The following is a 12,662-nucleotide window of genomic DNA, read 5'->3' as shown; positions in this document are numbered from 1 at the left end:
AATTAATCTAAATTTGAGTAAAGCGTAATTTTTTAGCCGGCTTAATGTAGGGTTTTGATGGTTTTGCTCGTCAGCTGCTCGTGTTTTTTGTGTCGAGGGCTGCCTGCATGAAAAACGGGGAATCTGACAAAAAGCAGAATCGTGTCAAGTTATTTTACTTTGGGGCCATCCATACATTCCGTCGTCAAAAATTCTAGATTTCAGTACCCACCCACCCGACGTATTCATTAAGGGATAGGGAATTTTAACATGGGAAACATCTAAACTACCCACCCACTAAAACGATGACGTAACATATGGACGTTCCCTTTATCCTCTTGCATATTTTTCATGCATATGAATTTGCGCACGTTGTGTGGTGAAAATTGATTCAACTCTCCTCGAATATGTATTGCATATTTGGATATGACGAGTCATTGACGACAGATAACTGGGTATCTAACGAAGTTGTGAATTTCATAAGGTTTTTCAGCTTCTTTCTGCAAAGTATAATTTGACCATGCAAATAATGCAACTCTATTCAATCGCGTATGCAGAAAGCTTTACATATGTTGTTAAGTATTTCTGTATTTATATGAATTAATGTACGGAGGAGTATTTAGTGAGTGAAGCATTTATGCATTTATGTATATGTATCGTGGCATAAATGTCCAAAGTTTTGCCTCCAAAATTTGCCATGTTAAGAATTTTATCAGTTCTATTAGTTTCGATATTCGAGTTGAATGTAAAAACTAGTTTCAAAACAGGTCACATGCTTTATTTACGGTGCAATATTTTTGATAAAAACACTACACAAATATGTATAATATTTTTTGCATTCATTTCCGCAATTTCTAACAACTAGTGTACTAGCATTAATAAATATCTGCTATATTATTTAATACCAAATTATGATAATTTTTCCATTATTTTAGCTCTGTACTTATTACGATCTGACAATAAGAATTTACGAGTTGGGATAACTCTATCTACTCGCGGAATATCTCTTTCAATGATATTTGCCACGCTTTCCAAATTCGCAAAACTATTCCGTCTTTTACTTACAGATTCTTCAAGAATTTCCCAAAACCCTTGTTGTATTGGGGTGTCCCCTTTAACTTTTGCCCTTATCAGGGACTCACCTGTTTCGCACAATATGATTCCGTTGTCGTCTTCATCCATCTCCTTTCTCCATTCATGGAGTGGACACTGTCCGTAGTCATATGTGTAATCTTTCTCGTTTTCTTTTGGAGGAAACATGTAATTGAACGTTTTCGCAATTAAGTCCCCAATAGGAGCAAACGGCCATTCATTTTGCGGAATTTGTGACCGAATATATGCCAAATTTAAGTGGCAGTTGTTCGACTCATAAAGGTAAACTGTGCGGGTCTTTCTTTCAATATTTACTAATACAGAGTGACCTTTAGAGGAATTCAGTAAGTGAGACAGATGAAACGTTTGAGCAGAGACTGGTCAATCCCGGATTAAGGATTGGGGATTGAGATTAGGATTGGGGATTAATTAATCCTCAATCTCAATCTTTAATCCCAAGTTCTAAAATTTTAATCCCTAATCCCCAATCCCTCTATGCCAAGTTTAATCCTAAAGTGGGATTAGAATGGGATTAAAATGGGATTAAATTTGCAATGAATGAAAAATCGAAAAGCTAACTTCTCTTAAGATCGCTCCCTTTTCAAGAATTGATTGCATTTCGTTCATTTTTATCACATATTTAAAAATACTGCAGATCATTTTGCAAAACTACTCATAACGTGAGATCCTCAATGCACAATTTTCAACATTGGTGTGAGCAATGTGAGTGCTCTGCTCAAATTCTGGTCAAAGTTTTCCGTTAAAAATAGTACCTAGAGTAAAATTAGCATTTTTCCCGTATATAATTTTTAGTGCAAAAAAATATTCAATTGCCATTTAAAAATTTTATTCCTAAACGATCTAATTTTGCATGTGAAATGTTCAAAATATTTCTTGTTCCGAAGTTCAGATTCATTTAATTAATTTAAAAATCTGGCATAATGAAATTTAATGCAAACAATTAATCCAGGACTAAATTAATTCCCAATCCCAGAAAACTACCCAAACTTTAATCCCGAATTAATCCCAATCCCAGATTGAATTCAATCCCTCATCCCAATCCTTAATCCCACAATTTTAAAATTAATCCTTAATCCTCAATCTCAATCCCAAGATTTTAAAATTTAATCCTCAATCTCAATCCTTAATCCCGATATCTTTAATCCGCCAGTCTCTGCGTTTGAGCCATATAATTTCTCAACCCTGGGTAGGCGTCGTCTAATGGAACCTGAAAAAACAGATCCTCCCAGTCAGCATCTTTTTCCAGATCCTGTAGGAAGACGTGGTGCATTTGAAGTTTTCTTTTGAATTTGCATGTTGTTACGGTTTGGAATGGCAGTAACTGAATAAAAAGGATAAGTTAAGATATGGTTTGTACATAAATGTTTAGTAGAATTATATTTTTTTTATAATTTACCTTAAATCTACGTCGAACACTTTTAGTTGTTTCATCAATGCCCATGGAGGTTGTTGGTTGATTTCCTACTAGTTTTGAATCTTCTTCTACGAGTATGTTTTGTAAATACCTTTGAACTATCCACGTTGGAACAGAAACACCTGAAACTTTAATATCTGGTATTTCCTCGCTAAATTGTGTCTTCCCAAAGATAATTATATCGTTCAGAAAACCTTGCTGCTGTTCGTATGGGTCAAACATTTTCGCAAATTCTAGGATAGAATGTGTTGGCCAATTACTCTGGATGAGACAATGAAGAATGTCATAATAGACTTCTTGGCATAATTTATGTTCTCGGGCAGTTTGGTTCTTTCTTGTTAGGATACTCATGATGCTGTTTGCAGGTATTGACCATCGTTCACGGTGATAGTATTTTTGCCGAGCCGGGTCCCAAGCTAATTCCATAAAGCCTGGGTAGGAAATCAAGAGGGGATGAGGAACACCATCATGAGGTTTGTACCGGGCAATCATGGTATATAACATTGTCATGTACTTTTTCAACATAGATACATTGATGTACATGGTTGGAGTATCTATATTGTCAAAGAAATTTCATTAATGTCTCATTACATACAAGCTATAATGTGTTTAAAGGAGGTGATAATAGATTTGCGGACATTATTGCTGTATCTGTATGGCAATTTAAATATATTCGTCTAGATGATGTTTCGAGTAAAACAACTGGTTCAATCGTATATATTTAATATTATTTAATCCTGCACTTTTAGAAATATTGCTGCCCCTTGAAAAGTAAATCTGCTGAGAATTTTATGCTAAGTAAATTATACTAAAAACCAAACGCAAGAGGATTAATATTTTCAAACTATCATTTAAAGAAAGGAAAAAATTCAAACTAAAGTCCGCATACAATAGATAAATTGAGAATTTATGTATAGCGCACAAAAGGGTAGCATTATTCCAAAGAGTGTAATATTATTTGTTCCGTACATTTCGTCATAGGTAAACTCACCTGTGCTATAAGCAGGGACAACGTCTGGGTGTACATTCTTGTTCCTCATGTGCCGTATGAGATTTACAGTTTTGACGAACGTGACGTTCGGTTGGCATATTTTGCACACGTATTTGGCTTCAGCATCGACATCGGAATTTGCAAATTCGTCATCACTGTCGTCTGACATTTTTTGCGTCAGGCATGGCTTCGTCGTGCTCGACTTTTCCAGAGAACTCTTCCTCAATATTGAATTCAGTTATGTGCTGGTCATCCTCGTCATTGTTAGAAACCTTGTCTGCAGGAAAATCGCTGTTAGCCGCTATTTCGCAAGACAGGACCATCCAAAATTAAGCGATACTTCGGGGCCGTCTATAAATTACGTAACGCAATAATCACAATTTGCTAGACCCCCCTCCCACCCCCCATTGATATGTGTAACACTTGCACGATATCATTGGGGGCTTAGACAGCCCTCTTGCGTTACGTAATTTATGGACGGCCCCTTAATATGTTTGTGATTAAACTAAAGTCTAAATATTCTTGAATAAAACGCACCGGAAATGTCACCATCGGTAACGTCGGAATGAATATTCATGTCACACAGGTAGGGTTTTACATTGTCAGTGTCAACGGAATAAATGTCATGTCATGTCATAAATGTCATGACATGTCAATTTGCCAATTTTTTGTCATAAATGTCACAGCTTCAAAATGTATGACATTTATGACATATATGACGGACATTTATGACATTTGTCATAATTGTCAATCTCAATATGCCCCGTGAGCAGGTAATCTTGGTAGCAGCTATTAAAACTCTTCTTTCCCTCATTGCAATTCAACGAGTCTACAAATGTTCTTGTTAAATTGCCATCCACTCGTATTTATATACATCTAAGGATAAGTATAACGTCAAATTTAATTACGACCGTTCACAATTTCATTGAAGAACTTTTAGGAATTTCCTTGTTTCAGCCTGCTTCAATTTTATTTATAGTTCTCTTAGTTTGATTGCCAAGTAAGATTCAGTCTCATGGTCTACAATTGTAAATATTTAAACGTTGTAGCATTGGTAGCAGACTGCTACTAGCAGTCATCTCAATTAGTTGTAGTTAACTCTACCTAGTTGGTCGTAAGTAGAAACTTTTAGAGAATATTCACCGAGCTGGCTGCAACTTCCTGTATATCCTGCTGGATGAATTATGTATCGAGTGAATTAATATATGACCTTACTAAACTCTGTAGACAACCAGTAGTCCAAGCTTCATATTGCTCTCATGTTTAACGAAAAACATATTATGTTATAAGAAAAGACACTTCAGGTCAATATCATTGGAAGCAACATGCAAGGAATCGGCCAATCTTTCCAAATAAATGCTCCAAATAAAACTGATGATCAGAGACAAACGGAATAAGTTATAATTTTACGAACGGAAGTCGTCAATATAATATTTTAAGTGTCGTTCGTAGTGAAAAAGTATATGAGAGGAAAGATGTGTAGCTGAGAAACAAAACATACCGCCTACGATGACTTTTTGTTTGGGAAAAATGCGATAAACAGTGAAAATGTCATAATTGTCAATGACAAGTTGACAGAAAAGTTGACAATTTCGAATTTGACAAATTTTCATAAATGTCATAATTGTCAATAATAATAAATGTCTGACATTTATGACATTTATGACATTTATGACAATTTTGCACAAATAGTTTTCGCATCCGACTTACGTATGCAATACAATTCAACCCATTTGGAAAAAGTATCGACAACTACCAGTAGAAATTTGGACTGATTTACCCCACGAGTGTAAGGACCCATTAAATCAATTGAGACTTTCTCCCATGCTCCCAATACTTCACCAGCTTTTCCTAAAGAACTACTTCCGGTTCTGTCTGGCTTCACTTTCTGGCATACCGGGCAACTCGAGACAAACTTTACTACATCCTTACGCATCGATGTCCACCAAAATCTTTCCTCTAATCTAAAATAAGTCTTCCTAATTGCTAAATGCCCAGCTAATAAACTACAATGAAAATACTCTAAAATTTTGTTTTTTAAACTTTCCGGCACCCATACTTTATAATCATTAACATCCTCCTCCCATGGTTTTGAAAGTGGATTAATTTGTTTATACAGACAACCATCTGAAGAAACAAATGCACCTCGAGCCAATTTCAGGATCTGATCTTTCTGTTCGCATGAAACATTAGGAAGTGTAGAATGCATAGCAAATTCCTTTATGTATTTCAAAGCTAAATCACTTTCTTGTGCCGAAGCTAACTCTTCTCTGGTTAAAGAAAGTGACTCGAATGTACAAACAACTGCAGCTCGTGATAAGGCATCTGCAGTGCGATTTAAATGCCCAGCTCGATACGCTACATCAAAATTGTACCCCTGTAACTCTAAAGCCCACCTAGCTAATCTACCTGTCGGCTCTTTGATTTTCATTAGCCAGCACAAAGCTTGATGATCAGTTTCGACAGTAAAGTGAGAATACTCAACAAATCCTTTAAACTTCTTTATCGCCTGAATTACTGCCAAACATTCCTTCTCACTAACTGAGTAGTTTCTCTCAGCATCGTTAAGAACCCTGCTATAAAACCAGACTGGATATCGAATATTTTCATGCTCTTGAAGAAGAACAGCACCTAAACCGATATCCGAACTGTCAGTCTGAATTATAAAGGGTTTATTTAAATCTGGTAAACGCAGACTGCACGATTTCAAAAGTTCACAGCGCAATATTTCAAAAGACTTTTGAGCATCTACTGACCAAAAAAAAGGAACCCCTTTTTTCATCATACTTGTGAGAGGCTTTGCGATGCTTGAAAAGTCAGGAATGAATTGTCTGTAATAACCACATAATCCTAAAAATCGTTGGATATCTTTCACATTTCTGGGCCTCTGATATCCTTCTAATGCACTCAATTTATCCAAACTAGGAGAAACTGTGCCATTCTCGATAATATAACCTAAATATTGAATTTTATTTCTTAATAACTGAAATTTGCCTGGGTGTAATCGTAAGCCCTCTTCTAACAGCCGTGTAAATACTATTCTTAAATGTTCAATGTGTTCTTTTAAAGAGTTTGAATAAATAATAAGGTCATCGACAAAAGCAACAACAAATTTCCATTTGTATTTTCCTAAAACTCGGTCCATGGCCTTCTGAAACGTTGCTGGACTATTCCGGAGCCCAAAACACATTTTTAAATATTGAAATAAACCCCAAGGAGTGTGAAAAGCTGTTTTACATTTATCTTTATGGGAAAGTGGAATGTTATAGAAGCCGTCAGTAATATCAAAAGTTGAAATATACTTTGCACTACCCAAACACGTAAGAATATCATCAATTCGGCTCATTGTATAAGAATCAGGAACGGTAACTTTATTCAAGGGGCAAAAATCTATACAAAGACGAAATTGGCCATTCGGTTTTGGGACGATAACTGTATTCGACGCCCATGGACTATTCAATAGCACCTTTAGCTAATAATTCATTAACTAAACCCTCCAAAATTTTCCTCTTAGCTGGTGTCATGGGTCTAGGGTTGCATTTAATTGGTTTCACATTTCCGGTGTCAATTTCATGTTCAAAGTTTTTAGCATAACCAGGAGATTTGCTAAATAATGGAGCAAACTCCTCCATAACATTTCTAAAACCAAATGTTTGCTCGTCTGTCAGGCCGGTTTTTGAAAAAACATCGTCAAGGTCGAGAGGGGAGGTGCAAGTCTCATTTCGACTGGGATACAACTCAACCGACGCGTCTTCAAAAATCAAGTGAACTTCCTCGAACTCTTTTAACTCTTCTATTAGTTTCACATGGCCCTGCGTATATTTCGTGGTAAACGCATTACAAAGAAGGTCGACGTCTGACTGTTTGCCTACAGTAGCGCTACCAACAGTGTATATACCCTTTCCAAAATTGGAGTCACTAGTAGGTGTAGTAGGTGGTGGTGAACCCCCTCCGGTCTTGGAACAACCAACCGACGAGTCAGGTAAATCTTTGCTTTGTAAGACAGATCGAGATCTTTTACTTTCACACTTTCCCTGAATTGAATCAAAGGGAACCAACTTCTGCTTTTCTGACCCCTGATACCAGCCACCGGAAAATATATCAATAACTATTTGACTTGCATGAATAAAGTCACGCCCTAATAAAACCGAATATTGCAAATCAGGAACTAAATGAAATTTTTGTCTCCTCTTCCCCGAGACCCATGTCGTAGTTAAATTAACAAATTCAGAGTTTACTGAACTTCCACTGACCCAACTAATATTTGTATAACACTTTTCCTTGTTAATATTTAATTCCTCGACCAACTTAATAACATCCTGATTAATTAATGATATTGAAGCTCCTGTGTCCAGCAACGCCAAAAAATTACGACCGCATAATGAGACCTTAATCAACGGAGACTTATTATCAAATAACATTACTGATTCCCTATCCTTAACTTGGTTGCTTTCACTCGACATATTATTAACCTGAACCGCGCAACCTACATCCGGTTCAGGTTGGGTTCGTTTCCCGAATTCTGATTTTGTCGGCGTGGACAATTCCTTGAGAAATGTCCCTCAGATCCGCAAGTAAAACAAACATTATTGCGCTGTGAACTTGTCGTAGCATTCTCTAAACTACTCGACCTATTTGCTGTAAAAGAGGAATTAATTCTGGGGCTACTTTCCGACTCAGATGATCTACGTTGGGTAGGTGCAGGACTAACATGACCCGGATCATTTAACGGATTTGCCCAACTCACATTTCGAGGAGTGTTAAAATTTTGACGTGATTGCTCTTGACCCAGGTCACTGCTCCTCCTCTGCTCAAAAATAGAGTTATTCCTAATTCCTGGGGTTACAGTAGCGCTATTATTATTATTATTATTGCGGAAACTTGACTGTTGATAAGACTGGGAATGATAATGTCTAAACGGATCAAAAGAACTACGTTGTAAATCACTTGTACTCTGTGTAAACGACTGCTTCCTAATTGGTTGATTAAAGTTAATTTTCTGAGAGTCTGGTACTTTGTAAGCTAACGACGGCTCTACTACAGAAAACTGCTTAGGCTCACGATACTCTTTTTCGTACCAAATGTCTTCCTGGACTTTTAAGGCAGCATCCGCCAGTTGTCTCATGCTAAGGAACTCTTCACTAGTTCTCAGAATCTTTTGTCTATAACTTGGGTGCATTTGCCTTAAAATTCTAGAAATCCTGACAGATTCCGGTGTACGAGGGTCAATTCGTTGATAAAACCCATTGATTATTCTAATATAGTGAGAAAGAGTTTCATGAGGGCCTTGTGTTCTTTCTTCTAATTCTCTTCTCAATTCCTCGTCATAACCTGGTGGTTGAAACTCTTTTCGAAATAATTGGCAAAACTGATCCCAACAAGTAATACTGTCCTTAATGAATTGAAACCATTCATACGCCTGACCAGAAAGTGCTACTGGAACAATGGACATAAACATTTGCAACTCAGAAAGACCCGCTGATAATCGATACTTTTCTAATTCCGCTAAAAAGTCAAATGGAGTTTTTAACTCATGAGATCCAGCATACTTAGGAATCACTAATTCCTTTCCTTTCAAATGAGGGAGAGCTTTCTCCCTATTCCAACTTTCTCCTGACGCACGGGCAGAATCGGATTGATGAACTGCTCTAAAATCCCTGCCACCTGCTTACTAGTCGTCTGACTCTCCTTGGCTAAGTTGAACACTAAATCTTGCAATTCTTTTCCTTGAACAACTTTCTCAACTGAACTACTATCACTAATTGAATCATTTTGTGCATCATCCTCATGACCTTCATTTTCCTCTAGTAGCCCCTGAAATCTATTCGAATTATTTGCAGCACTGCGTACATCAACCTGAACACCTTGGACAACATCATCATCATTAAATTCTCGCCCTTGCCTTCTTTCTTTTCGCCTACTGTTTGAATTGGATTTTTGCACACCTTCATCCTCAACCACATCCTCCATTTGCTGTCGTCTTTCTCTCCGCTTTGCACCCCTAGTTCCACTGGCCATGGCAACAAAGCAAAAACTACTAACTTTTCCCAACTACCAAATTTTCACACAATGAATGACCTTCCGAATTGACCTTCCGCCCTTCTTCTTTGCCAAATCAAATTTTTAACCTATACTCTCCCTTCAATTTTATTCTCAAGATGAAAACTTTTGACCTCGCCAAAAATATAAGTTCCGAACTATTTTTTGTAACTTCTCAAAACCAGCCAAAAACGCAGAGCCCCATACCAGGCGCCAATTTGTGACGAATTAAGCCTTCCCGACACTAATTACGACACTATTTGCATATCCAATGCACTACTCGGGTTCTAACTGCTAAATTATGCTGAGAAAATTACTCTACATACGATTTTACAACTCATTACTTACAATAAATATGACACCAAGACAGATTTTTACAACTGATCAATTCCCCACAATTTATTCCCACAACGAGACTACTTACATAAAATTGATGACGTGGCTTGGAGGGAGAGAGAAAAATAGCTAATTTGACCAGATACATACAAGGTCACTTCTCGTGACTTTCCAGCAAACTTTCAGGTGCTGGAAAGATGCCTCTTCCAGCACATTACCTGCAGTGATGCCTCTGCAGTGCCCTACAACATACCCTTTAACCCTTTTTCACCCTTGGACTCCTTTTCCTTCTTCTTATTATTTCCGTTTTCTCGTTTTTCTTCCGCTTCTTTTTTCTGCTTCCTCCTTCGCCCAAGTCTCGCAACCAACTGACTGATTTTTCTCGTGCTCGCAGTTTTTACACTGCGAGCCAAGAGCATTCCCATAACAACTCATCTTACCCCAAAACTACTTTCTCCATAAATAACTAATAATAATAATACTCTAATAAGACTCTCTCCTCACACTGGTGAAGAAAATTTATGAATTTCAAGTCAGGAATTTAATAATATTTGAATTACTATAAAATACTATATAAGATTGAAGTGTGACGATGGCCATCCCCAGGGCCCTTTTAAGGGTAAGGCGACCTAGGCAACTGCCTAGGGCGCCAAATCCTCAAGGGCGCCGTGAGGCGCCCGGCTGTACACTAGATAAAAACGACATTTGGGAAAATTAATAAATGATTTTCTTATATTCGTGAAGATAGAATGGTCAGTAGAAAAACTTCTAAAAAATGTTGTGAAACGGTCTGAGGACTATTTGATAAACTTTTTAGCTTAATTTTTTGCATCACATAGTTTTTGACAAACAAATATTGTCATCTACAGGCAGGCCCCGAAATTTGGAAGAGGGCAATTGCTCAGAACGTCAAATTCTGAGGGCGCCCCTAGGCGCCCTAAGGTACTTGTTTATACAAAGGCGCACAAAGGATTCCTGTATTCAGAAATAAATTGATGTTAACCAAACTAGTCCAAATTTATATGCAAACTGTAAAAACAGGTTTAAAAGTTCACAGAAATGTATCTCTTATCCCAAAAGCTTTTCGGAGCATATATGCAAATAAGTTAATTCATGGAGTTCTTACTGGGCCCGTGAGGGAACAGTTGCCCAGGGCGCTGAGGCGCTGCTGCTAACCAGATGTCGGATATGAATGAATGATTAAACCTCAAAATATGAATGAAAAATGACCTTAAAAATCTCCAAAATATGACAACAAAAATGACTCTATTTTTTGAATGTTTGGCTTAATTTTTGATATATTTTCTTGTAATGCTCAATTTCTATCAATTAAACAAGTTCTGGAGTGATTTAATTCATTCCCAATGAATTATATCACCTTAGGCGAAAGTGAACGTAAATTTCTGAAAGTTTCTCATCATTGTGAGAAAACTTAATTTCTTGTCATTTTCTGTCGATTTGGTTGCCAAATCTTAGAATTTGGTCAAAAATGATAAAATGAACGAAAAAACCCCGAAATATGATCGGGAATATGAATATGTCCCAAAACCCGAAAATATGACCAATATGAGAAAATATGTTTTGACATACGTGACCTACTAGTGACCATAAACATTCTCAGAAAGTTTGGCGACTGTAGGTCGATAAATGGAAAAACTCATTTTTCATTCATATCCGACGTATGCTGATAACATATGAGAGTGAGGCACGAACTTTAACAGTTTTCCGGACAAAACCTGGAGTTCTCATAGACCTGAACTTTTGGAACGTTAGCGTGAGTTCAAAGATGCGAAATAATGATTCCATTAACAGGCCCCAAAATTGGAGAGGGCAACTTTTAGGTGCCGCGAGGCATCCAAAGGTTTACATACATACATATACACGCACATTTATTTCAGTCTTCAAAAAATTAGAGAGTTAATTTATTGTTAGTGTAATTCGAGAGGTTAAATACCCCTTTTTCACAGAATGAAACCTGATTATTTCAATATTTAAAAAATCGAAATAATCGAAATTCGATTAGAAAAATATTCTTAGTTTTGATGTCCTACTTTACATCGCCCCTGGTTCCCTGCGAAACACCCCTGGTGAGTGTAATCTTGAATTTTAGCATGGATAGTAAAATAATCTACATTTGTCCAGAAAACTTTATTGATCTAAATTCCCTTTGCAACAATTCTGGCAAGGAAAGCATTCGAAATATTTATGTATTGAATGAAAAATTACATCAGATGAGCGCCGTCACGATAATGCCCCAGCAAACATATGGGCATGATCGGGCGTTGTCTATGAAAAACATAACTGATTTATTAAAAATTAAAATGTCACGAAATTTCAAAGTGAGGACTTTTGATCAGTTTCTGCCAGCAGTACACACTCCTGTGAACTATGTACTAAATTTTCTGAAGGAACATGTACATATAGTATAATAAAATTTGAAAAGGACCTGAGCATGTGTATTTTTTTGCCTGTAGAAAATAAAATTGGTATCATGAGTGACAATAATAAAAACCGGAATCATTTCACACCTCAAATTTCGTTTCAATTTCTTTCGGCCACTTCAAGCAGTGGGAGAAAATGAAAGTTGGAAAAATCGCTCCCGTCTGCGATTTGCAACTCAAAGGCGAGTCAATATTTTTGACAACGGTTTTTGCCATGTATTTCCTAATTTTTGTCCTTACAACTTTTTTCGAGAGTTTTTTGAGGACTTCGTATTACAGAGGGTGGGCCACTTAACTTGAGAAATTTTCAAACGCTCGCGCGAACAAACTGGCAAAACTTAAATAAACC

The sequence above is a fragment of the Folsomia candida genome, unplaced genomic scaffold (assembly GCF_002217175.1).
Source record: "Folsomia candida strain VU population unplaced genomic scaffold, ASM221717v1 Fcan01_Sc036, whole genome shotgun sequence".
NCBI classification, from domain to species: Eukaryota; Metazoa; Arthropoda; class Collembola; order Entomobryomorpha; family Isotomidae; genus Folsomia; species Folsomia candida.
This window is presented reverse-complemented; position numbering follows the sequence as displayed.